Here is a 12224-nt window from a genome sequence, read left to right on the forward strand (position 1 = left end):
CCTGAATCCTCCATCTTGCCTCCATTAGACCCCCCTGTATCAAAATCTTAAAACCTATATTCTATTCTATAAAAACACCTGCCCTACACCATTCAAACCTCTGAAATTTCCATATCCTCATGCTTTGATAGCACGACCCTTGAAGGGTCAAAATCAAGCCACCAGGTGCCTTTGGCTACATTCCAGGACTTCTGAGCCCCCCAAGGGGTCTCCCTGGGACTCAGAGCATCCGAGGTGATGCGCTGAGTTCCCACAAATAATGATGTCAGATACAGTAGTATTGAGCTCACCATGACAACCTTTTCCTTTTGGGTAACAGTTGTCTGTAAATATCCAAAATAATTTCAAATATGAGCTACTAATCACATGGAATGTGCTTTAGCTATGTATTAGGACTGAATCATTTGGGAATTTGTTGTAGGATGATAAAAGTTTCTATTTCCAGCTACATAAATCAGGGCTAGTTTCAGTAGGTAGGAGATTCATTTGTGATGGATTAGGTAAATACAATCCCTGATTCCAAGAAACGCTTTTGTTTTGCACTTCACTGTTGAGTAGTATGCTCTTATCTTCATCCAAAATTTCATACTTGTTTAAGGGACATATTCTAAAATATTATTTTACATTTAAATATTTTAAAAAAGTGTAGTAAACATTAGCAATTTTACCAAAATAAGTTTAATCTATTTCCAGTGGAATGATAATTTAGAATTAAAAAGAAATATGACAGAACTGTCTGTTTTCTGGCACTCCAAATTTCTCCATGGAACAACAGAGAGCAAAATTCTTTTAGGAACACACTTCCTTCAGCATATTCCTCCACTGTCACATTGTAGCTGTCACATAGATGCCCAAGCATCTCAGGAGTTCTGTTGTGTGGGTGAGTTTAAAAACATTATAATCTGATATCCTTTCCTTCTTAGTAATAAGTTTCATTTTCTGACAGAGCTAATTACACAGCCCTCCTTATCATGTTAAACAATGTGGCAACAACATGGGGTTTTTTGCTTTGCCCAACCTTTGCTTTTTTTATTCAGACCTGATGCAGGACTCATGGCTGATGACTGTATTGTAAGCCACTAATTGTATTTGTTCCAACAAATCATGACCTTTGTTAGCACACAGCCACCAACAAGTATACCATATTCCACCTGAATGCTAGGGAGATTGTATTTCTTCTCACATTCTCTTCCATCATGAATTTCTTCTCCCACCTAACTGCTTTGCTAATAGTAAATTTTTCTTATGATAAGCAAGCAGAACTTATTTTTTTCAAATTCGCTTCCCTAGCAAACTCAACTGGAAACTTCCTATATTTTTATTTATTGCAGCAGATATAAATGAAACACTTGCTCCCTTCCCAAGCATAACATTTTGCTCTTTTGAGTACACTGCGGACTGTCATTCAAGTATCACAGCCCTTGGTGGTGCAGTGTTATGGAACACTTGAGTTAGCTATGTCTTTTATTTTCTGTGAGAGCTTGCTATCACTACTATATAAACTTTAGCTGCAAGTCATATTTTGACCCAAAATTATTCTCATGTAATTGGTGATGCAATTCAAATTGTTACCCAAAATTATTCTTGTTGTATGAAGAAAAAACAGAAGATTTGGAAGGTAACAGGGTAACTGAGAATCATTTTATGCACATTACTTCTAGATAAGTGTGATTCCTGGGTGCAATCCTGAGCTGAATTTCAGAGATCTGACTTCTGATCACATTTGTGGATAAAAAAGGTAGATAGTATAGATTTCATAACTTATTTTCCCCCTCTGTGCCTCTCTGTCAGAATACAGATTGTGGAACACAACCACTTCAGTTTGTGGACTGTGTCTTCAGTAAGTATCAGTAGAGATTTGAAGTTCAGTTTTTTAACTTCTTTAGCATTACTATATATACTTAATCCATCCTAAACCAACTAGTTACCAAACTTCTGTAGAAATATACAAGTCCTTGAAAAAAATTATGTTATTTGATTTTTTCATGGAATGTAATTCATATTTCCCATTGCCTTACTTTATTTCACTGTAGTAAAACAAAAAAGTCATTAGACTGATAGGCACCATAAATCTAGATAAACTGAATTTTCAGCTGTTATTCTTGCTTGCAAAAAGCTATACTGATAACACCTGTGAGCAGATGAATGCTACTCTAATGTGAAATCTTACTCTAAAACATTGAGTATTTCTTCCACTTGATCTTCATCTGTAAGGGACTATAGAATTTTTTGGCTGGGTTCTTTTCATGTGATGATACTTTACATATTAGGGATGGGGAACTGGAAGGCATGATGAGGATGCTTGCCAAGAATAATTGGCTTCTACTGGGTGAAGCAGCTCAAATATTGTATTACAGTATGTAATTTGGGTGTGCATGTTGCCTGCAGTTCAAAGCATTTCATTAACCTGCAGCAGCAAGCTGAGCTTCCTTCAGGCTGTCTCCTTACATACTTATTGAGTAAGCTACATGCAGCACTTGAGAAAAGATTGTCACTTCCAGGTATGGACAGAGGTCCCTTTGGAATATAAAGAAATTAATCCTAGTCCTTTTCTTTCCATTTTTTTTGTTTTTCTAATGCCTGTCATATTCTGCCATTTTGTCTTGTGGCTTTCTATTAAATCTAAAAACTTCTTTGCTGGCCTATGGAAGCGTATTGCAAGAGTAGTTGTGGAGCTCTCTGTGGGTTGGTAAAAGAATTATTATATCCTTATATACATGCTATTTATTAAACTTTAGCAGTGTTCTCAAAAGCAGGCTTCTGCCAGTTCAGATTTATCATCTGTAACATCTAGAGACATTGGAGTTCTTTGGTCAGTTGAATCTGTCTTGTTTTCTTGTCTCCAAACACTTTTTATGTGCTTCTCCTTCCCTTTATCCATACATATTCCTTTAGACTCTGCTCTGTTTTTTTTCTTCTTCAGCTTGAAGGACAGGAGAGATTGAAGGTGCATTTCTCCTCATCCTCAAGGAAAAGCCCAAACATTTTAAACTACTTAGGTCTTTACCAGTCCACAGTCAAAGCAAAGATCATCTGAATTCTAGAAGTTATGAGTTGTCCTCAGAATTTTACAGGGCAGTATTTCTGTAAATTCAGGTTGGACAGGGCTCTAAATGAATTGATCCAGTTAAAGATGTCTTTGTTCATTGCAAGAAGTTTGGTCTAGACAACCTTTGAAAGGTCCCTGCCAAGTTGAACTAGTCCATGATTCCATGAAACTGTGAAGCATCCCTGGCAGAAGGTAAAAAAAATGCAATTTTCATGACTGTTAGATGCATGTGTGGCTCACTTCACTGAATCATCCCAGAGGAGAAAATCATTTGTCTGACTGTCTGATTTCATACACAGCACATGCCTTCCTGGGGTGAGCTCACCTGCACACAGTCCAGCACAGCCTCATCCTGTGACTCTTCATTTTAGACACACCAGGACAGCCCAAGCTGCAGTTCACCAGCTTCCTGGGCCTGGCAAACAGGGCCAGCAGCACCCAACCAGGCTCAGGGACTGTTATTTCTCTTTGAGAAAAAAATGCTGTGTTGACAATTAACTGTTTTAACGTTTGTGCTAACATGAGGTAACTTTGTAGATTATGCCAATCACTCAGTTTTACCTTTCACATTTCATTACCTTGACCACTTGTCCAAACTCACTGGAACATATAGCTTGTCCTGTTTGCTGGACTAACTTTACAGACTTATCACCTTACTCCTAAGTTTGAATTCATTTGTATAAACAAATGCAAGCTACAGGCCACATCCTCACCTACAGTAAATCAGTGTGCCACTATTAAAATCTGATGTCTACCTAAGGCGAAGATGTAGCCATTTATTTTTCCATGATTTCCTTTGCAGAGATGTACTGTGTTTTAGAGGATAAAGTGTTAAAATTATACCTCTGCATACAAAACATTATCCTTACCTTAAAAAGAGAGTGACCTTTACAGTGGACCAAATGGAATTTAAATCATACCACTCTTCTGTATTTAAGGTTCAAACAGGTTACAAAACCCATAAAGATGCAATCTAGAGTCACAACAATAGTTGTATCACAGAGGTTAAGAGAACTTACCTGATAATCAAAGCATCATTTGAGTTTCTTATGGCGGAATGTTCAGCTACTTGTTCTAGCTTGCTATGTGTTTATTTCTAATGAACACACATTTCTTTAAAAATAATCAGTTTTTAATTGATTCTGGTCGCTAACAGTGTTTCTCAGGACTCAGAATTTGGCCCAGTCCTGTTCAATGTCTTTATAGATTATTAGAATTAGGGGATTGAGTGTAGCCTCAGTAAGTTTGGGGACCATATCATGTTGGATGGAAGTATTGGAAGGCTTTAGAGAGGGGTTTGGAGATGGGCTGAAACTGGCAGTGTGAGGTTCAACAATGCCCGGTGCCTGGTCCTGCCCTTGGGTCACAACAGCCCCAGGCAGTGTCACAGGCTGGGGCAGAGTGGCTGGAAAGGAGCTGGGGGTGCTGGTGACAGCAGCTGAACATGAGCCAGGGTGTGCCCAGGTGGCCAAGAAGGCCAATGGCATCCTGGCCTGGATCAGCCATGGTGTGGCCAGCAGGGCCAGGGCAGGGATTGTCCCCCTGCACTGGGCACTGCTGAGGGCACATCTTAAGAGGTCAAAAAAGAAAACACAACAATCACTGTCATTTTACAACCTCTATTCATCCCTCCTTCTATCACTCCTGACAGCTCTGGAATGACACTTCTGTGAAATTCTGGTTTGTTGTAGTCAGAGGGAGTTATGCACAAGAATTCATTGGAGCTGTGGTTTTAGCTGCTGTTCTTTTCCTGTTGAAAAGCTTTATAATTTTAATAACTATTCTCTATTTATAACATTTTCCCTCTTGTAAAATTCATTGTCTCATTCTGGAGTCTGACCAAATTGAGCATCTCTTCTTGTTTTTTAGCTAATCTCATTATTTTTCAATCAGCTGCTATATTCCTGACTGAATTTCATTATCTACTACAATGACTTCCAAACAATCAAAGAAAATGTTCATTATAACCATATTTAGTATTTTTTAACTCCTCCTATCGGGGACTTCCCTCTAGCAGGTACAATAAGCCTGATGTGCATGTTGCTGGGCACCAGTGCCCACCAAACCTGCTCTATCACTCCTTCCCTCAACTGGACAGGGAAAGAAAGGAGAACAAAAGGGTCACAGGTTGAGAAAAGGCCAGAAAGAGATTACTCACTGGTTACCATCACAGGCAAAACAGACTTGACTTAAGAAAATTAGTTTAATTTATTATCAGATCAAAGTAGCATAGTGAGAATTAAAACTCAAATCTTAAAATCTCAAAATCTTAAAATCACCCTTCCATCTTGTCCCCTACTTCCTGTGCTTAGCTTTTTTCCCAGTTTCCTCTACCTCTTCCTCTCCAGTGTTGCAGGGGAGTGGGAATGGAGGTTATGGTTAGTTCAAGACACATTGTTTCTGTCACTGCTTCTTCCTCCTTCACCTGTTCCATCATGGAGTGTCTCCCACTGGAGACCGTTCTCTGCGTACTTCCCCAAGGTGAACCCTTTCCACTGGCTGCAGTTCTTCACAAACTGCTCCAGCATGTGCTGCTTCCACAGGCTGCAGCACTTTAGGTGTTGCTCTGGCATGGGTGCCTGACAAAGTCACAGGTGCCTGCCAAGACCTTACTCCAGCAGAGGTTTCCTGACTGACTCCCAGGCATCCAGCTGCTCCAGCATGAGTCTCCTCCATGGGCTGCATCTCCCTCCCCACGTCTGTACCATGGGCTGCAGGGGAATCTCAGCTCTGGCACCTGGAGCACCTCCTGCTCTTCCTTCTGCACTGACCTTGGTGTTTTCAGGGCTGTTCCTGTCACATATCCTCACCTTTTCTGGCCACAATTTGCTTCTGCACAATAACTTTTTTCCTCTCAAATACATTATCCCAGAGGTATTGCCATGGTCACTGACAGACTCAGCCTTGGCCTGTGGTGGATCCATCCTGGAGTTGCCTAGCACCGCTTAATAATATAGTTTAAAAATTGTATGTACCTTATTTTACAATATTTGCATTTTAACTGATAACTGATGACATATAAAATGCCTATGCTTCCCTAAAAAATGTTGAAAGACATATTTCCCTTGGGTGAACTGATTTCACCAGCAGCATATAGAAGAGCTCTTCTCCAACCAGCTCCTGATGCTCTAATTCTTCAGGAGAAAAGTGGTGTTGGCCCCCAGATCTCAGAACAGTTTGTTTTGTTTTTTAAAATGCAGTTGCTGGAAATGTTGAAGTCCACACCTGAATTTTGTTACTGAGACTAAAACTGTTACTTGGTTTTGATATCTTCCATGGTTCAGTTTTGTGTTTTATATGTTAGATTATATTACTTGGATTGGGAATTTTTAATTTATGTTTTGATTTTTACATATTGTGTTCTTTGTCTTTTATATTATCCTGTGGTTTGACAAAAAGAAAAATGAGAAGAAAAATTGTACTGGTCACTTGCAGGTCTAGAAGGGGAGAAGCCTTCTATTTATCCATATCGGAAGAACACTAACAGAAAAAAACCTAGGGGACAAGACCCTGAATTTTGATGTCTTTCTACCATCTAATTCCTAAATATGTCTCTTGAGTACTACTAGAATAATATTTTGAATATATTTATAAGTAGTTATGCAAAAACCAAGGAGATTATAAAAATATTTATGACAATAATAAAAGTTTTGTTAGAATTATCTAACTGAAAACAGAGTTTATCCACCATCTTAGTCTTATAGGCAAAAGGATTATTCACGTCTGCAGCGCTGTCACAGAGAAGTATGGAATTTTACAAGAGACAGAGGAGATGATCTGTACATTTTGTAGAGTAAGGGTCTGATTCAGCACATATTCATTGGGAATAATCTGTCAAGAGTATCCATTCAGCCAAGAATTTCAGATTTTTCCATTGTCACTAGTAGGATGTGAGAGTTCAGTGGTAAAGAGTGTGCTGCTAACCCAAAGGCTGATTCAGACACCACTTCACCTGGGAAAAAAGCTTTAAAAGCTAAATAAATATTGAAACTAAAAGGGATATTTGCCAGTTGCCTCTGTTCTTATTTTAGGGAAGAGTGCAAAAGTCTACCCTCTCTGTGCTGTGTAAATACAACCCAGCTAATTGTGTGTGGAGGGAAGAGCAGTTTCACAAAAACAAGGAAACTTCATTCATGCTACTGCCCTATCTTCTGCTTTCAGGAAGAAAGATGATTGAAGTTGTGTGTTCTTGTATTTCTCCTTTTGCTTTGTTGGAAAGAAAGCATTCTTCCTGCTACACAGCTGGGGCAAGGCTGAGAACTTTCCACTCTCCTGCAACATCTGAGGTTCTGAGATAAAGCCTCTCTCTGCTCACTCTTGCCGTCAGTTAAATTAGTTTATCTTAGCAATATCATGCATCTCTGTTTAGAATTAACACCAATAAAAGTGTGACGTTTTAGAATAGCTTCCCTTAGGAAATAGGTGTGTACTACCAATTATTAACTTTTGAAATCACTGGCCAATGCCAGCTAAATCTGATAGCAAGGTAGTGATTTGTTAAGTGTATTAAGTATAAACCTTGCAAAAATGGTGAATTTATAAAAGAGCATATTAACACTGTCTACAAACAAACAAACAAACACCCACAACATGCAGTTTGAGCACATATCTTATTGGACACCAGAGGATTTATATGAAGAACAGCCAAAGTGAATGACTTAACTCTTGAAAATCTTTCATTCAGTTTTCCCACCTTAGCAGACACCAGGAATTCTACTCAGGTTTTTTGGCAAAGACAAAGACAGATTAAGCTTTTTTTAGACTTTGGCCTTTATAAATCCTTATAATCCTGAACACAGCATTTTTTTTTCATATAGTGTGAACTTAGTCTGCACCCATGTGTGTCAGGGATTTCAGCAATCAAGTCAACTACTTAAAGACACAAAAGCTTAGGGAAACAGACTTAATCTGTTTTGGTACTTCCCAATAACTTTATTTTTATTTTATTCCACAGTGATATCTGAATATTTATCTGGAAAGTTTCTAAAGGACACTCAAACCCAAACATAAAAGGTATAATAAAAGTCTTTCCCAGATGAAACCCCCAATCAGCTTGATCTAAGAAAGTTTCAGTTGATAATGAACATTTGTTGCAGAACAGAGTTGCTAGGTTTTTGAGCTATCGACATCTCAGGCAAAACCAATAACAATCTTCTCAAAAGTGAAGACGATTTTTAATGAGCAATTTTTGATAAAAACTTGAGCTGTTCCTTCATGTTCAGATTACATGTCCTAAGAAGGCAGGAAAACAAAACTGTGACTTGGTCTTTTTAATAGTGAAATTTTACACATTTATGTTTAGTGATTTTTATTTCTTGTTTTCATCATAATGTCCATACCAATATATATGAAAAGGGCTCTTCAGCAAAATCCTGATAGGAACAGTGTCCCTTCTAGCAGGGACAAAGACTATTACAGAATTGCAAACATGACAGCATCACCATTTGAGCCACCCACTATTTACAAAAATGGCTTTTATTTTCTCAATTGCTAACTTAATCACAGAAGGGTGGAAACTGAAAGGGACTTCTGCAAGCCACATAGTCCAATCCTCCTGCTTAGGCAGTGCCTGCTGTAGCTGGTTGCCTAGATTGTGTTCTGATGGCTTTTGAAGATTTAAAAGCATAGAGACTCCACAGCACAACCTGTGCCAGTGTTCAGTCACCCTCACAGGGAAAGTTTTGCAATGTTCAGAGGGAACATCCTGTTGTTTAGTTCGTGCCTTTTGCCTCTGATTTTGTTACACTTAGAAAACCTTTCACTTCTCTCATTATGTTGAATCAACAGCAGTATCCTTCTTGGAAAGAGAATGGCTTACAGCTAGAGGGGAAACTGATTTGAGGATATATCCTCTCCACTAGAAGAAATGTTTTTTCTGTGGTATCAAAAAAGGACAAGAAAGAAACTTGAGCAATGAATCCATTATTGAACTCCTTGTCCATGAGAGAATAGAATTGACACAATTCTCTCACAACTGTTGGGAGAAAAAGAGTTTTTAAAAAGAAAATAAGTTTCTTCATGAGAAAAGCAATAAAAATGCATTAAAAAGACATTGTGCTACTTGAGCTACTTGAAAATCAAAAGCTTCCCCCTTTTTTTTTTCATTTTGGGCAAGCTTGATTTCTTGATGAAAAGGTTTACTTCTTTTCTTCAGTGAGTAAGTGACAGTGGTCCTTCTAGCAAACTCTTATAGGCAGTGGAGTAAGGAATGTGTTAGTGCTTTGCCAAATTGGTCAGAGGCGAAAGGAGCACTGGGTAGGGATGAGTGGTAACAGAAGAACATTCATTTGGCTTTGCTGGATATTTGATAATAGCAAGGAGTGGATTTAAACATTCACACTGCAAAATTTTGGTGTGCTTTGTCATTGAGGCAGTAAATTATTTAAATATACTGTCTGTACTGAATGCATGTTTGCCTGGTTGGCTTCAACTGGTAACACTTTTTTTTTTTTTTTTTAATATTCTGCCTTACTATGGCTCTCAAGACTGTTTGTTTAGACGAATTTGCAAATACTTCATATAGAAATTGTTCTAGATTTTGGGGCAAATTATATCAGTATGAGTAACTCTGTTCCAGACCTTTTTTCCAAGAAATACATTGAATGATTACAGGAAAAAAAGCTAGCACAAGTTTGCAGTCCCACACAGAGAAACTGAAACATATAGTGAGAGCTGAGTGATACAGTTCTTTATTTAAAGGAATCAGAAGTGTTTTATTTAGTCTAAACTAAATGTTATAGGCCTTTTTCAAAAGCCCAGTAAGTTCTTCCTAGATATCTGCAGTGTTTATGTTACCTGGTCTCGTACAATACAAACACATACTTTTTATCCTTTTGCCCTTGACATAGAGTCTTAGTACACAGAGATATTTTTACATGAGATATTTGGTTTGTTCTAAGACCATGAGAGAAATAAAATCTGTTTCAGGAATAAAAATTACTTTTTTCCTAGATCCTCATTTAATATGTGTTTTGTTTGTACGATTCTTTATGCACTTCTTTTTTATTATGTAACTATAATCAAGTATTTTGACAAGTTGAACACAACTGGAATTTATCATTTTCCTCCTATTGTACCCTGAAAGTTTCTACCTTCTCTCATCATGGAGATAAGGCAGTTCTCACAGCCTAAGGCTAGTGCTACTTGTATAAAGCAGTATATCCTTGTCATTTGGACAGTCTCTGCATGTGTAAGGCTACTAACATGTACAAGGAATTTCTCTTTACTTTGAGAAGAAAATTGGAGATATACCTAGCATGGAAAAAATTAGTGTGATGAGTGGGACCTTAAAGACACTTGCTGAGAAACCTGCTGCAGCCGAGGGTTTTTCCCAGATGCTCATTCTAAAATCTGATCAAGGGAATTGGTCTGCCAGTGATTGTAGAGAGATGTGCACAAATTTCTAGTGTTGAACAAAGACATCTTTCATAATTACGTTTTATCAACAGTAACACATGTGAACACTCCACAAGAGAGATCAATACAGGCTATTGTGACTTAACATTTTAAGTCATAATATGTGTGATGTTTCTCAATAGATATAAAAAAATTAAGTTGCAAGAAAATGGATGCTATTTCTCTGATGAATAAGAGCTAACATGTCTATAATTAATAGAAACTATCAATATTGACTAAATATATCAGTCACTTCAATTTTAGGACATCACTTAAGTTTCTAAGTATGAACACCCTTATTTACACAAAAAAAATATTGATTTGAACCTCTGAGGATTTTATTGAAATGGTAGTTGTAAGAGAAACTGAAAAATCTTGTTTCTGAAATTCTGTTGCTCCAAACTTCAAGCAGTAGGCTGAAGAGCAAAAACATGGAGAGAAAATTCAGGGATGATGTCCAGGGTCTGAATCTCACAGTAGAACATAGAAATATAAAATGGTTTGGGTTGGAAGATCACCTATTTCTAAACCCCCTGCCATGGGCAAGGTCACTTTTTAGCAGACCATATGGCTCAGAGCTCCATCCAACCTGGCTTTGAACACTTCCAGGGATGGGGCATCCATAGCTTTTCTGGGCAACCTGTTCCAGTACCTCACCACCCTTGCAGTAAAGATTTCCTCCCAATACCTAATCTAAACCTACTTCCTTTCAGTTTGAATCCATTCCCCCTGTCACTACATTCCCTTGTAAAAAGTCTCTCTATATCCTCATTGACAGTTCCCTTCAGGTACTGGAAAACCACAATTAGGTAACCCCAAAGCCTTCTCTTTTCCAGGTTAAATTATCCCAATGCAATCTTTCCTCTAGGAGAGGTGCTCCACCCCTCTGACCAGGTTTGTGCATCACACTTGTGGTCTCCTCTGGACTCGCTCCAGCAGTTCCATGTCCTTTCTATGCTGTGACCCCAGAGCTAATGCAGCACTGCAGCTGGGGTCTCACCACAGCAGAGCAGAGCAGAGGTGCAGAATCCCCTCCCTGCCCTGCTGCCCACACTGCTCTGGATGCAGCCCAGGACACGTGTGACTCTCTGGGCTGGGAGAGAGTCACACGTGTCCTGGACATGACCCAGAGGCTGGGTCATGTCCAGCCTCTCAGCCACCAGCACCCCCAAGCCCTTCTGGGCAGGACTGCTCTGGATCTATTTGTCCCTAGCCTGTGTTGATACCAGGGATTACCTCAAACTGAATGCAGCACAAGCACTTGGTCTATTAAATACCATGGAGTTCCCACGGGCCATATCTTCCCAGCTTGTCCGGGTCCCTCTGGATGGCATCCCATCTTTCAGGTGTGTCAACAGCATCACTCAGTTTGGGGCCATCTGCAAATCTGCTGAGGGTGCATTCGATCCCTTTATCTACATCACTGATGAAGATATTAAATAATTCTGGTCCCAACACAGACCCCTGAGGGCACCACTTGTCGCTGGTGTCCGTTGCAATTCTGAGTCCTTGGCCTCAACCCTCTAGATGTGACCATCCAACCAATTTATTATCCATCTAATAGTCCACTTCTCCAATTCAACTCCCTCAGATTTAGAGAGTAGGATGTGGTGAGGGACCATGTCAAAGGATTTACAGAATTCCAGGACCTCCACACCCCTTCCCTTGTCCACTGATGCAGCCAGTCCACTACAAAAGGCCACTGGATTTGTCAGGCAGAGCTTGACCCTAGTGAAGCTGTGCCAGTCTCTCAAATCACTCCCCTGTCCTCCATTAGCAC

The 12224-nt window shown here is 39.1% G+C and overlaps 1 protein-coding gene across 2 annotated transcripts in view; it reads left to right on the forward strand.

The window, feature by feature from the left end:
• LOC103821042 (cAMP-specific 3',5'-cyclic phosphodiesterase 4D) overlaps positions 1 to 12224 on the forward strand; it is a 359702-nt gene that overhangs the window by 295009 nt on the left and 52469 nt on the right. The window lies entirely within an intron of this gene.

This window comes from Serinus canaria, chromosome Z (assembly GCF_022539315.1).
Source record: "Serinus canaria isolate serCan28SL12 chromosome Z, serCan2020, whole genome shotgun sequence".
NCBI lineage: Eukaryota > Metazoa > Chordata > Aves > Passeriformes > Fringillidae > Serinus > Serinus canaria.